The sequence below is a fragment of the Petaurus breviceps genome, unplaced genomic scaffold (genome assembly GCF_028583685.1).
Source record: "Petaurus breviceps papuanus isolate PSGF00001 unplaced genomic scaffold, PetGlider_PUasm1.0 91133, whole genome shotgun sequence".
Classification (NCBI taxonomy): Eukaryota; Metazoa; Chordata; class Mammalia; order Diprotodontia; family Petauridae; genus Petaurus; species Petaurus breviceps.
Window position 1 is genome coordinate 23,942,591 of NW_027187419.1, and position 14,499 is coordinate 23,957,089.

General features: G+C 35.9%; 1 protein-coding gene across 1 annotated transcript in view; it reads right to left on the reverse strand.

Annotated features, from left to right (window-relative positions):
- CNTN5 (contactin 5) overlaps positions 1-14,499 on the reverse strand; it is a 1,715,246-nt gene that overhangs the window by 1,527,872 nt on the left and 172,875 nt on the right. Inside the window, exon 2 of the mRNA XM_069080670.1 lies at positions 7,453-7,552. The gene's annotated coding sequence lies outside the window, so the exon portion shown is untranslated. The remainder of the gene's footprint in view (positions 1-7,452; positions 7,553-14,499) is intronic.

Sequence of the window (14,499 nt, forward strand, 5' to 3'; positions counted from 1 at the left end):
ATGATGATGATGATGATGATGATGATGATGATGATGATGATGATGATAATGATGTCTAGAATTTATGTAGCACACTGAAATTTGTGAAGGGCTTTATATATGTTATATCACTTGGTCACCTAATAACCCTATGAAGTATTTATTATCCCCATTTTACAGATGAACAAATTGAAGCTAAAGAGGTTAAGTGACATGCCTAGAGTCATACAGCTAATGAGTATTTAAGGCAGGTTCAAATATAGGTCTTCCTTCCTCCACATCTAGCACTCTATCCACTATGCCACCTATCTGACAAATACAAATACTCTCCTCATTTTATATATGAGAAAACTGAGACTCAGAAAAGCAATATACCCCTTTCAAATAATGCAGCTCCTAAGGAAGAAGTTATGGCTAGACAGACAAAAGCTTATATGAAAAAGTGCTGGGTGTTTTAGTGAACTGAAAGCTAAATTTATCTCAATAGTGTGTCATGGTGACCAAAGATATGAGATGATGGCCTATATTATAAGGGGTAAGGTATCCAGAATGAGGAAGTTGTTAGTGCTGCTGCAATTGGGCCTGGTCAAACCACATCTGGATTGCTGTGTTAAGTTGCAAGTGCCCTATTTTAGGAAAGGCATTGCTATACTGGAGAGCATATAAAGAAATATAACCAGAATGATGAAGGGTGTTGAGATCATACTAATTGATGGTGTTGTTTCATCTGAAGAAGAAAGCCTTGGATGGACTGAGCTTGATCACGGTGTCTTCAAGTAGATGAAAGTCTGGCATAAGGAAGAGGGATCAGGCTTATGGCATGCTGAAGAAGACACAATTAGGAGTAATGGACAGAAATTGTCAAGAGGTAGATCTTGGCCCAAAGTAAGGAAAAGAAAACTATTTTTTAAAAGTTTTTTTTTTTACCAATTTGGATAAAAAAAATTATATACTTATAATTTTGTATTTCTTACCAATTAGGATAAAATAATTGCATAATTAGAATTATATATATGTTTTTTAATTAGGATAAGAGAATTATAGATTTTATATAAGTGAAATTAAAATTTGTAAGATCATAGGATCATACACCTAAGAGCTGAAAAGGAACTCAGAATCATCTAGCCCTGCTCTCTCCTTTTTACAGATGGGGATACTACAACTCAGAGACCTTCAATGATAAAACCAACGTCATAGAAGTAGCAGACAGCAGAGTTGTGATTGAATCTTGGGTCTTCTAACACCAGATCCATGAATTATCCAAACCTGGAATGGGTTGTGTCAGGAACCAGTGGGTTCTCCATCACTGGAGGTCTTCAGAGGCTGATGACCACTTGTCAGTGATGACAAAGAGAGAGTCCTGGTAAGGTATGGATGAGCTTTGAAATCCCTTCCAGTTCTGAGTTTGTAGAATTACATGATGGAGCTGAGACCTCAGTCTCACTAGGCACTGTGAACAGATAACCTTAAAGTGGTGTTGCTGGTGCTACTCCTATGACAACTTCCATGACTACTACAATGATAATTACTGCTACTGCTGCTGCTGCTGTCACTGCTACTACCACTGCAATACACTGTTGTTTCTCAAACATGGTTATTTATGTCTGAAGTTCATTTTAGAGGCACAGTTTACATTCTACAGCAACAATTGGTTTTATTTATTTCTGTATACACACACATACACACACACACACACACAGAGGCACACAATGGATAGAGTGCCAAGACTGGAGTCAGGAAGACTAACCTTTATGAGTTTAAATCTAGTGTCAGACACTTACTAGTTCTGGGACCCTAGGCAACTCACTTAACCCTGTTTGCCTCAGTTTCTTCTCCTGTAAAATGAGCTAGAAAAATAAATGTCAAAGCGCTCTATTATCTCTAGCAAGAAAGCCCCAAATAAGATCATGAAGAATCTGATACAACTGAAATAACTGAACAAAGACACACATGTGTATATGTACATATATACAAAAACACACACATGTATGTATGTATATACATATATATTCAGATAACTAACCATATACCATTTGTTTATATTATTTAAAATTCACAGATTTCAATTGTGTTAATAAAAGATTATTTTTATCACATCTCTCTAATCATACAATGTAGAAGATATTTGTATGTATATAGAAAATATTCATAGCTTTGCTAAGGGTCATTCCAACACATTTTTGTAAATAAACTGAAATGCCAAGTCAATTGCTTGCTTGCAAAAGACATTTGTATAATGATTGCATAATCAAGTTAATTCTCAACAAATACCAACGAATAAAAGTCACTTGACTTCTTGACAAATGAGAACAATTTGCTATGTTAAGATGTGGCAAAAACACTTCAAGTGGACTGTGGGATATTCAAGGCATATTTCTTCACAAATTTAAAATAGCTCTACTTTTCTTTATAGGATCTTATCACATAGGATTATGTAGAGCAATTAATTGAAGCCAACAGAATGCAATATTTACATTTGCTTTCCTTTTACCCTCTCCCCTTTCCCTGCTCCTTAGATTCTTCTTTCACCCCTCAAAAAATAAAGTATACCAGAAAATCTGTTGATAATCTAATTAGCATTGAAAACTTTTTTGATATACTGTACATCTGATTTTTCCATTCAAGCCTAAAAATATTTGAGGAACTCATTTTTATTCATAGAATCATAGAGCTAAGAAGGAGCCTCAGAGATAATATAGTCCAACTTCCTGATATTCCTGATTTTTACAGATAAGCATTCAAGTGGTTTGCCCAAAATCATAAAGATGGTAAACGGCGAAACTGGGATTCAAACCCCAATTGGTTAACTTCAACACTTATTTACTAAATGCCTACTATTGGCAAGATATTATGCTATGTACTGGTAATACAACGATAAAAAACTCACATAGCCTTTTTCTTCAAGAAGCTAGCATTCTTCTGAAGGCAATGTCTTATTATTTGTCTGGGGTTAAAAAAAAACAACCCACAACTTTCCTTTCATAAAAGATGTCCTATTTATGTAGAATTTTAGAGATTGCAAAGCACTTTCACAAAAAATAATCTTGCAGATGTACGTATATCCATATATATCTATATATGTGTGTGTGTGTATAGTGTATATATAGGCATGTATATACACATAGATTCATAATATTTATGTATACATATCTACATACACACATATATGTATAGATATACATATATACACACATACATACATGCATGAACAAATAGTTAAGGAAATTGAGGAAGCGGAAGGGAAATTATTTCACCTACACTTATATAGCTAGAGGCAATATTTGTACCCAGGTCTTTTGATTTTAAGTCTCTCCTGCCTTCCATTTCCTACTCCAGTTTATGTAGGACTATGAAAGGAAGAAAAGAGAAGAATTCAGTAGACTCTACTAGCTGTCATTCTCAATTTTAGAAGGTAAGCTCTGAGCACCTATGAAAAGTATTTGTACTTAGTCAGTGTGGGACTGTACCAAATAGCTAAATGTGGTGATTCTGTCAAAATAATATCCATAATAGGTATGGAGAAATGACTGAAATTACTGGCTAGGTAGTATCCCAAAACTACTATGTTTGAATGTTTTTAAAATGGTGAAAAGGAAAAGAAAGCTCAGAAAAGAACCTTAGCACCACTACTTTTTTAACTTTTTTGATAAATATTGTTTCCATATTACATTTATTTCCTAATTAATTCTCCTCACTCCCCTAGCAAGAAAGCCATTGTTCCCTCATTAGAAAGAGTAAAAAAGAAGAGCAAAAAATACACTATCAAAACCAACATAACCACTCTGACATCAAAGTTTAAACATCAGTGTTCACACCCAACATTCCCATATTTCTGCAGACTCAGTGCCAGAGGTTTTCTGGAGGACCAAGCTTAATTATTATAACTACACTGCATTCAATTCTGATTGGTTGTTACAATTTACATTGATGTCACTGTTCATATAGTTTTACTTGCTTAGTTTGTTACACTTTCATCATTTCACACAATTTTCCCTTATTCTTCCCTTTTTCACATTCATCATCTCTTATAGCACAACGTTATTCATTATAATCATATACCACAATGTGTTTAGCCATATCTAATCAATGGGAAGTAATTTCAAGTTCTTTTCTACTACAAAACAGGACCATTTATTATTGAACACCTTCTATGGGCAAAACATTGGTATGGACACTGACCACAAATTTTTAACACTGGATCTCTACTCTTAAGGATATTATAATTGGGGTCCAAATGTAAGAAAACTTTGCAAATAATCAAAATGTAACACATGAAACTTGTAGTAAAGAAAAAAAGATAGCAAGTCATTTCATCTCAATCCTCATATCCTCATCTGTAAATGAGTTAGACTGTTATCTCTGAGATTCCTTCTGGGGTCAAAAATCTTATGACTCTAAGTCTAATGTATATGTATATACATATAAATGAATAGAAGAAAAGTGTTAAGACTAGGGTTCAAATATCATCTCTGACACATGCTCTTAGAGTTACATAACAGGTACTGATTTGACTTAGAAGACTGTGTTTCTTCATGGATAGTGCCTATAACAATGAAATTACATGTCCAGTCTAATTTTAAACAAACAAACAACAAAAATAGCCATTATTCCAAAGGAATAACTACACCAGAGGTTGAATGTAAGAACAATGGGGAGGAATATAAGAACAATAAAAGGAACATAAAAACAATAGGAGGAAATGCCTCTTAGACATTCAGAAAATGCTTGAAGTAGAACAGCTTTGAAGGCTAGGTAGTACTTTCCTATCTCTTTTTAAATTGTATTTTACTTGTTTTCAAATATCAAAGAAACCTGGGAAGAGTTGCATGAATTGATGCAGAAAGTGAAGTGAACATAACCAGGAGAGAAATTCATACAGTAACAACAATACCCTAGAAAGGAATAAATGTGAAAGACTTAAGATATCCATTACCAACACAATGAGCACCCATGATTCTAGAGAGTCACTAAAGAAGTATGTTATCCACTTCCTGACAGAAAGGCAACACTCAATATACAGAACGTGACACAAATTTTCAGCCGAAAAGTCTTTCAACAGAAAAAGAGAATTCCATGCTAAGAAGACAAAATGAGAATAAGTTGAGTTGGAAGTGAATGGGACTTGTTTGGGGGAAACTGAGTGAGTTCCACTGTAATACAAAAGTACATTGAAAAAAATATTGGGAGATATGACTGGAAGGTGAAACTGAAACCAGACTATTGAGATTGACAAATGCCAGATTAATGGGTTTCTACTTTTTTTATACAAAAATGCAAACTCATATTTATGTCACTTTTAGGTATGTGAAGCCAGGACATCACAATAACCCTGTAATTGATCAAAAGTAATAGTTTGATTCACAAAGGAAACACTTAGTAATCACCTACAAGGTACAAAATATGCTAGGCACTGGGGTGATAGAATAATGAAAATTTTGTAAATCAAACTGACTCAATCTTATAAAATTGACTTCCTTTTTAAAATTTAAATGTTATTTTACAGTGAATTCCATTTGTTTCTTAATCGTGGTAATTGAGTGACATCCTGTTTCATGTCTGGAAAAATCTACCTACTTACTCCCTCTCTCTACTTCCAACTCCTGAAATTCATTCATCTCTGTTCCAACTCAGAAAGTCCCTTGTCTTTTTTCCAATTAGAAATCAGATTACCTAATCTTGTATCCTGGTTTATATCCTGTTGTTTTCTCTTAATGCATAGAACAATTGTCTTCCCCTATATTTGGGGTCCATTGACAAGCTTATGCAGGCTGGTTTCTATTATGTAATTGGCATGTCTTGCTTAATAAATTGATATGTTCAAAAGCTCAAGCCTCAGTTATTTCCTCTTTCTCCCATCACAGGGGTTAAAAAGATCAAAATAAAATAATTCCTGCCCTCAAGGAGCTTAAATTATCTTGGTGGATTAAATATGGTACCCTTAAATAAAAAGTAAATGCAAACTACAGGCATCAGAAAAGACCGCTGGAAAGAGGTAAAACCTGAGCTGTACTCAGAGGCATACTAGGGATTTTAAGATGAGAGAATACCTCTCACATGCAGAGGACTGATAATGCAAAGAAAGACACTTAAGATGTTACTGAAATATTCCAGGTGAGAAGTAATACAAGTTCAACACAGGGAGGTGAAAAGAAGAGACACAGACATCACAGGAGAAGTAATGCATGAATCCATCTAATTTCTTCATTTCAAAACCCCTTTTAGAATTTCACAGATCAATATTTATTATTGTATAATGCTACAGCAGTGATTTAATTGTGGAGAAGGAATAATGAGAAACACAAATGAGTCAAGATATTTTACCAAATTAGTGACTTTGCTTTGAAAAAATGGCTCATAGCTACATAACGCTGGACTCAGCCCTTATTATAGCATAATTACTTTTATATAAAATTGTTCACCAGCAACATTTCTACTCTATAGTATTCTACCCACACATCCCTGAACCTAGTCTTGTTCCTAATCCCTTCTAATCTGGCCAATACTGAGGGCCCAAGGTGATTCTAGAACCGAGTTTTTGGTTTTTGGTATTTTGTTTTATTTTTGTTTGGGGGGGGAGTGAAAGAATCACAGAATTTTAGAGTTGTAGTGGGACCTAGTCTGATAGAAAACCAAAAGTAATTCTTATTCTAATATATGAATAAGTATAATATATGAAAAGTAGTCATAGGCATGAGTTTAACAAACTGGAGTGCTAGTTCAGTATAATCTAACAATATATGTCAGAGATCTAACTCTTTGGACACATTTATCCTCTTGTTCAGTGCTTCTTAAACTGTGAGCTGCAACCCAATATGGGTCACACAACTGAATGTGGGGGTCATGAAAAATTCTGGCCATAGTAAAAGGTTTCTGTATGCAAGATGACAAAAAATTAATTCAAAATCAAAGACATAATGAATCTGAGGTGTTTCTGGTAATGCTTGCCTGTGCTGCGTTGCAAGACTTCACTGCAGCCTTGGTTCTGTACACAGCATTGATGATTATAAAATCAAAGTATCAATCAACTCTGAAAAACACTGATAATACTCTATGTCCAGTAATATCAAATATTCCACCAAGATTTAATTCTTTATGTAAAAATAAATAAGCACATGCATCTTATTATTAGGCAAATTTTCTTTCAGCTTTAATAAATGGTAAAATTATATATATATATAATATGTATATATATTACATATATGCCAAAGAATATTTTAAAAGTAAATTTCTTTATGATTGATTATCAATAAATATTTGATTTATATGCATATTTTTTATACCTATATACCCAGAGTTGCATAAAAATTTCTTGGGTGAAAAGGAGCCTCAAGTGAAAAAAGTTTAAGAAGCCAAGCTCTACTGGCAGCACTAGATATAAGAATTCTTGGTCTACCTATGTCATTGTCCAAGTGGTTCTTCAACAAGAAGAAATAAGAAATAACTAAAGAAACAAATAACCTTGTATACAATTACCTTTAATGATGATCTTGGCTCATGATCATTTCAGGTATGCATTCAAGTCCTGGCTCAGATACTCAAGTTTCTTAATCTCTGGGCGTCTCCCTTTTCTCATCTGTAAAATAAGGAAAATGATACTTGAACATCCTCACTCAGAGACTGTTGGGAAGAAAAACACTTTGTATAAAGCTAGTTTAAGGACTGTTTGTCAAGACCATCAATTAAAAAAGTCATCCCAAGAACACTTAAGGTGGAAAGGACAAAATACAGGAGATGATAAGGAAAAAATTACTAACAATATATACTATACTAACAAATTATATTTTCTATCAATGACAGTTAAAAAGGTCCATCATACTTGGACCCTAACTTCACAGTCACTGAGTTATTTTTGGAGGGGAGTAGATATGGCACTAAAAAGAACAAAGATGGGGAAACAAGTTGCCAAGCACATTTAAATTAGATCCTTGTTGGAGGAGAGACAATTGTGAAGATTTTGTGGGATCCATATGAAAAATATCTTAGGAAGGGAAGTTCTCTAACCTTGAAATGAAAAAGTAACCATTAAAACTTCAATAACTACTGACACTTATGCTTACTTTCTCACCTATCTAAAATGTCTATAACTACATACCTATTAGGGACCCATCTATACCTATCCCTGAACCTCTGGCTACCAATGCCAAACCCCTTTCTCTGTTTCCTACTTAGTACATTCTTATTTTCATCCTCCTCAAAACTACCACTTCCTTCAATGTCCCACCCATGATCTACCCTTACACAGTGCTCTCTGAAACGTCTGTGCCTGATAAATATTCTTTCATCTAAAACCAATTCCTTTCTCACTCTTTTCAAATTCTGGCATTCATTGAGACTTTGCTTCTTCCTGATGGTGCTGAATTTCTGCCCAACCCTATTTATGGTTGCGCTTTCATCACCCTTCCTCTGCACTCTTAGTCATAATTGAAGAGTCAGAATGCAATGATCTCCACTGTCACCTCCAGATTCTCTCTATCATCCTCATGCAATAGTCTCTCTTTCTCTGAGATACACAGATCCCAAGCCATCACCTAATTCAGATCCTGGAGGTCATTATATATCAACTTCCAGGGCATTCTCTTTTTTTTCCTCAATGGATTCATTTCCTGACTCATAGCCTTTCTCCCCCTCCCCGATCCTGCACTCATACCAAGGGGCTTCAAAATAGTTATCAAGGTTCTCTCAACTACTAGAACTTCCCACAATTTTAAGCTATTTAACTCCCAGACACAGTCACTTATACTCTTGTTCTTTCTACTATTATATGTTCCATTTCCATGTTTATGAACTCTGAAATTCCATTATCTGGTCACAATATTTTACTGTTCCATCTTTTCCTATGCCTTTCCAAATCAATTGTCTTCTTCATCCTCACCATAACCTTCTTTGCTTCTATACCTCAGGTCTTTTTCAGGCAATTATCTATTCATACCTGGAAGCTCTCCTTTATTTCTTCTGACCCCTTGGTTAATCAATTATACTCTACATTATCTTCTGCATTCAAATCCTTTGCCTCTTTGTCCTGTTAGAGTCATGCCTTGTCAAACCCCAATCTTATATTAATCCCAATATCCTTCCTTATTACTCTTATTCATTTGCTACTATATAGAGGTAGAGAAACTGTTGAAAATATGTTGAATGGGTCCACTACAAATTTATGTCACACAGTCTTGACTGGGCCCTCACTGTAGCAAGGCACTCATTTTATACTTTCCTAATAAATTACCTGTCATAATATAATAGCTGTTCCAAAAGTTTTCATCTCTTCTTAAGACTCCAGTGGCATTTCCTCCTTCTCCCTCTCAGCTGAAGATTTTGTGTTTTATGTCAGAAAAAAATATCAATCACAGAAAGCTTCTTCTTCTTCCCTATTTCCAATCTAATATCACCCAAAACTCTTCCTTCACTATTTCTGCCAACCTCCATATCTTACATGAGGAAGTAACCATTATTTTTACCGAAGTGAATCTCTCCATTCTACCTTGACCCCATTCTCTCCCATATTTTCCAGCAGAATGTCCCTCCATCACGCCACACTCTCTCTAATCTCCAGTCTCTCCCTATCTACTGGCTCTTTCCCTACTGCTGACATATATGCCCATGTCTGACTCATTCTAAAATGAAAGCAAAACAGAAGGCAACAAAAAAAATCTCCCTTGATCTGATCATCCCTACCAGGTATTATTCTACATCTCTCCATTATTTCTTTTTTTTTTTAAAAAGCAATCGGGGTTAAGTAACTCGCTCAAGGTTACACGGCCAGTTATTATTTCTGGGTGGGTGCTGAGTGTCCGAGCCCGGGATTCGATCCCAGGTCATCCCGACGCTGGGGCCGGGGCTCTTACTCGCCGAGCCACCCGGCCGCCCCTAAGCAATCGGGGTTAAGTAACTTGCTCAAGGTTACATGGCCAGTTATTATTTCTGGGTGGGTGCTAAGTGTCTGAGCCCGGGATTCGATCCCAGGTCATCCCGACCCTGGGGCCGGGGCTCCGGCCGCCCCTCTCCATTTTTCTTGCTTTTCCTTTTATCCATTTGATTGGTCCTTCTCAGTCTCCTAAGCTGGACCGTGCTTATTAACTATGATTGTCCCCAAGGACCTGAGCACCCTTCTGTTTTTCATTCTACACTCTAGTTTGTTGAACTCATCAGTTTCTATGAGGTCAATTCTAATCTCTATGCAGATGATTCTTAGATCTCTATATATCAAGTCCCAACTTTCACCTGATTTCCAGTCCCACATGGCCAAATGCCTTTTTTAACAGGGTGTGCCACAGGTCTTTCTAATTCAAAATGTCAAAACCAGAACTCATCTTTCTCCCAAGCTATTCTAACTTTCCTGTTACTGTCATAAGCACAACTATCCTCCCAGTCTCTCCACTCACATAGATACTACCCAAGAAAACCCTCATTACCTCATGATTGGGCCACTGCAATATTTTCTCCTTGTCCCCCATTCCCCACTTAGCTGCCAAAGTGATGTTTTTTTTTTTTTCTTTAGGATAATCAGAACAGTTCTGGACATGTCACTTCATAGTTGTTCCCTATTACTTCCAAGATCAAATATAATGGTTTTTAAAGCCTTTCATAATCAAACCTCTTTTCTGGAGAAAATGAAATTCTTTCTATGATGACATCATAGTAAATACATTATTAAGTTCATCAACTGATAATCAGTGTAGGCATACACTTGGTTCAGGCTTGGGAGCAATAATAGTAGGAACTCCCCAACCCATTAGGGTTCACTTTGGAACACAGTATGGTAGTAGTTAGCCACTTTCAGGGACCCAGACCATTAATGTAAATAGGACTTAGAGAAGCAGCCCTAGGTGGGAGCTATATATTCAGTAATTGTAGAAATACTAAATCAGACTATCTGTCCAGAAAAATTGGTTTTATTCAAGTGATACTCAACATGGCATGATATCTTTGCAACTTCACAAATGAATGAAAGATGTAGCTAATATTAGATCCCAGTCTGTTTACTGTTTATTGATTAGGAGAAAGCGTTTAATTGAAGAGTATGAAAGAATATTTTTCATCAAGGTGTTTCTAATCCATACATCCCAAGTTATTCAAGATTGTTTAAAAATGTAGTAGCAGAAATAATCCTATTCAAAATGACTTTGTAATTATTTAAAGCATAAAAGATGAAAATGAATGCTCATCAGATATGTCTGTCACTGTAATGATAAAAAATCAGCACAACATCTAAGTTGAAGAAAGTTTCCCCATGTGAGGTCTTCCAGATGGTTCTATTTTTGGAAGACAATGCTGACTACATCCAGCCCAGGATCATTGTGGCTGCTCTTAAAAGAGATCTGAAGTCATTTAAATGAGTATGAACAGACTTCACGGGAAAGACCAAGTGGATGAAGAATGTCAGTTTCCCAGAGTACTATATACACTAGAATTGATGACATATAATTGTCACTTATCAGTTAGTAAATCTAGGATAGAAAGATAAAACTTTAGGATAAAACTTTATCTCATAAATGAATAAGAGAGGAGCAGCCTGGATTGCCTTTGGGAAAATACAAATCTCCTTTTAAGGACTCCAAGTTTCCCATGAAAGCAAAAGTCCATCTTTATAATACTAACATTCTACCAATGTTTTATAATAATGAACCACTGAGTACAATAGTCTTCTGAAGAATTTAAAATGAGTATCCCACAAAGTACAATGGAAGGGCAAATGGTGTGTAAGCAGCTACATCAGATAGCCAATCAGAATTGAATTATGTTATTAAAGAATTATATCACTGCAAGTATAGAAGGGCTGGTCACATAGTAAGTGTAAGGTATGACAAGAAGAAAGCCAGAGTGCTAGTAACCTTTCAGTGTCAGGAGAGAATAAGGAGAGCTTCTAGCATGTTGAGCAAATGCCTTGCCATAAACTTGTGAGAAAACAGAACATACAGGATGGGCAGTATGGATGAGTTGCATTCTGAATCACTGAAGGTGATGAGATCAAATTCTATTTGAATACATACAGATTAAGATTAATAAAGTCCAAGAAGCAGTTTACAAGTATAAGTTATTATTGCCATATTCTTTAGCTCATTATTTAGTTTTTATTGAAAGGGGAGTCATAGTACATACTTGATGTAATATTTGATATAACTGCACAAGTTATGCTGTTCAAAAGAAAGATACGTCACTCACTAACAGTTATTTACTGGTCACCATGCATAGAAGATGGAACTAAACTACTAGTTAGATAAGCAATGCACCACAATGAATACATATTAGAAAATGTAGACATTTTTGATCTGTGGTTTTTAAGGCTTTGTCTTTCTCAACTCACCAAGCTGTGTTTTCTCTAACCACACACTTTCTCTCCCTTGCCTGTATTATCTCTATACCACTATTTCTTTGAAATTCCCTATATTATAATATCCTATTCTATGCCAGAAACTTCCAGTTTCCTGACTGTGGCACTAGTGGTAACCCCTCAAACCAGATGAAAGACTTGGAAATGCCCTAACCCCAGAGCTCCTTACTCTATCATTTTTCATGGGCAGGAATCTTTAATTGGTGCACTAAGTCATAGGAACAACATCATGGATTCCCTCCCACCGCCATGGCCTGAAAGCTATCATGTCCAAGACTCCCTGGTGACATCTCTGTTTATAGCCCTTCCCTGACCTTTCCTACTTCCTCATGGGAGTTCCCAGTTCTGGTTCCAGATAAGTATCATAATGCCCTTCCATTCTTGCTTCTGATGACAACCTTTCCTTGTTATCTTGATTCTCTCAAGATAAATGAATAATGAATAGCTAACTGGGAGTTCTATGTTTTAAAATAATTTTGTACCAATGAGTTTTAGAAAAATGAAGGTGAGCTAAATAATGCATCATGAGTAAAAATATATATTTTTAAAAAATAATGGTGTGACACCTCAGGGAAGGCCTCTAGTATGTGGGGTGGATCTTCAGTGGAAGATGCATCAAAGAATGCGAATAGATGCCAAATAGGCCAGAGAGGTGTGCATGGGTTGAGGTCTGTATCCATGGATCAGATTAACCCCAAGAATTTAATCAAACATCCTCTGGAGTATTGGGGAATGAAGGAGAAAAACGATCGTAACGGTCATCATGAAGGACTTGAAAAGTTTAAAGGAAGATTTTGTTTTCTTTTCTGAGCTTGACACTTAACCTCTGCCTCTAGCAGCAGGGTAGTAGCTTGCCATCCTCAGTGCAGAGAAAAGACTTTCTGTCTTGCTCCTTTATTCTTCCTGTCAGTCCAGTCAGTAGAGAATCTCTGTTATACTGATTCAAAATTGGGGTTACCAAGTGCCTCTAGGAGTGGGGAAGAGCCGTGGCATCTATTCAAGTGGTAGATTGCCACTTAGCCCTGGCATCTCCTGTACTCATACACCTGGCTTTGAGGGAGTTTTGTTTCAGGGACTCTGCAGTGGCAAAATCAGCCAAGCAGTTAATCAGCAGCATTTCTGAGAACTCCTAACGTGCACTGATTACTATATCAAGAGTGATACCATGCAGAGCTATTCTTCCTGTCTGTTTTTGTTTTGTGTTTTAAGGAAGAAGGGGGCAAATGAGGGAGGCAGCTGGCATGAATACTTTCCTATGACTTCACAACTGAATTGCAATGACTGTTCTGTTATCCAGGCATCACTGACCATCTCTCAACTTCTTTCACTCCTCTCCTTTTCTCTCCTCCCATCCCCCTTTGTACATGCATTTACATGCTCACAGAAGTTAAGAGACATAGAATAGAGGTGTTAGTTTCAATGAGATCTCTGTGGTGTAGGAGGCCAGTCAAGATGGGAAAAAGGGATTCTGCTAATAACACTACCCAAAATGCTGTGATACTGTCATGTTTGGCATACACCCGAATAGTCAGAGCACCTACCAAATATTAATGAGATTGATTAGAAGAGTATTTAGGTTATTCACTGTTGTGGAAAGTTTCTATTGAAGCTGTTAATAAGATTTCTTAATAAAAGCCTTTAATTAACAAGGTCTTAATCTCTCTACAAAACCTTTTCCAAAAATTATTTCCATGGTTAAATTACAACTTTCAGTGTAGGTCACCACTGATGAATAAAAGGTACATTCCCCCTGCCTTTTGCTAACATGAGTCGTATTAAAGAAGGGAAAAGTTAATTCTAAATTGGAAATCAATTTGAGGACTATACAAATTAAAGGAAATGACATGAATTGCATCATTTTCATTCCCTTTCTCCTAGGTTAATTAATTATACATTAGATTTGCTGCTTCTAGTGATCCTTGAATTTTCTGAGTATGAACCGTAAATAGAGATCAGGAAGTTCTGTTGGAAGAACTACTTGGTTTTAATACTACAAGTTATTTAAAAAGATAAGAATTACATTTTTATGCAAAGGATACTTCCAATATGTATATTTTTATAATTATGAAGATACATAATAAGTATATTTTGTATCACAGATGAACAAAATAAGAGATACTAAGACTAATAGCCATAGTCATCCAATGGAACAGTGATGAGGCAGCATGATATAGGGAATAGAGATTCCTGCC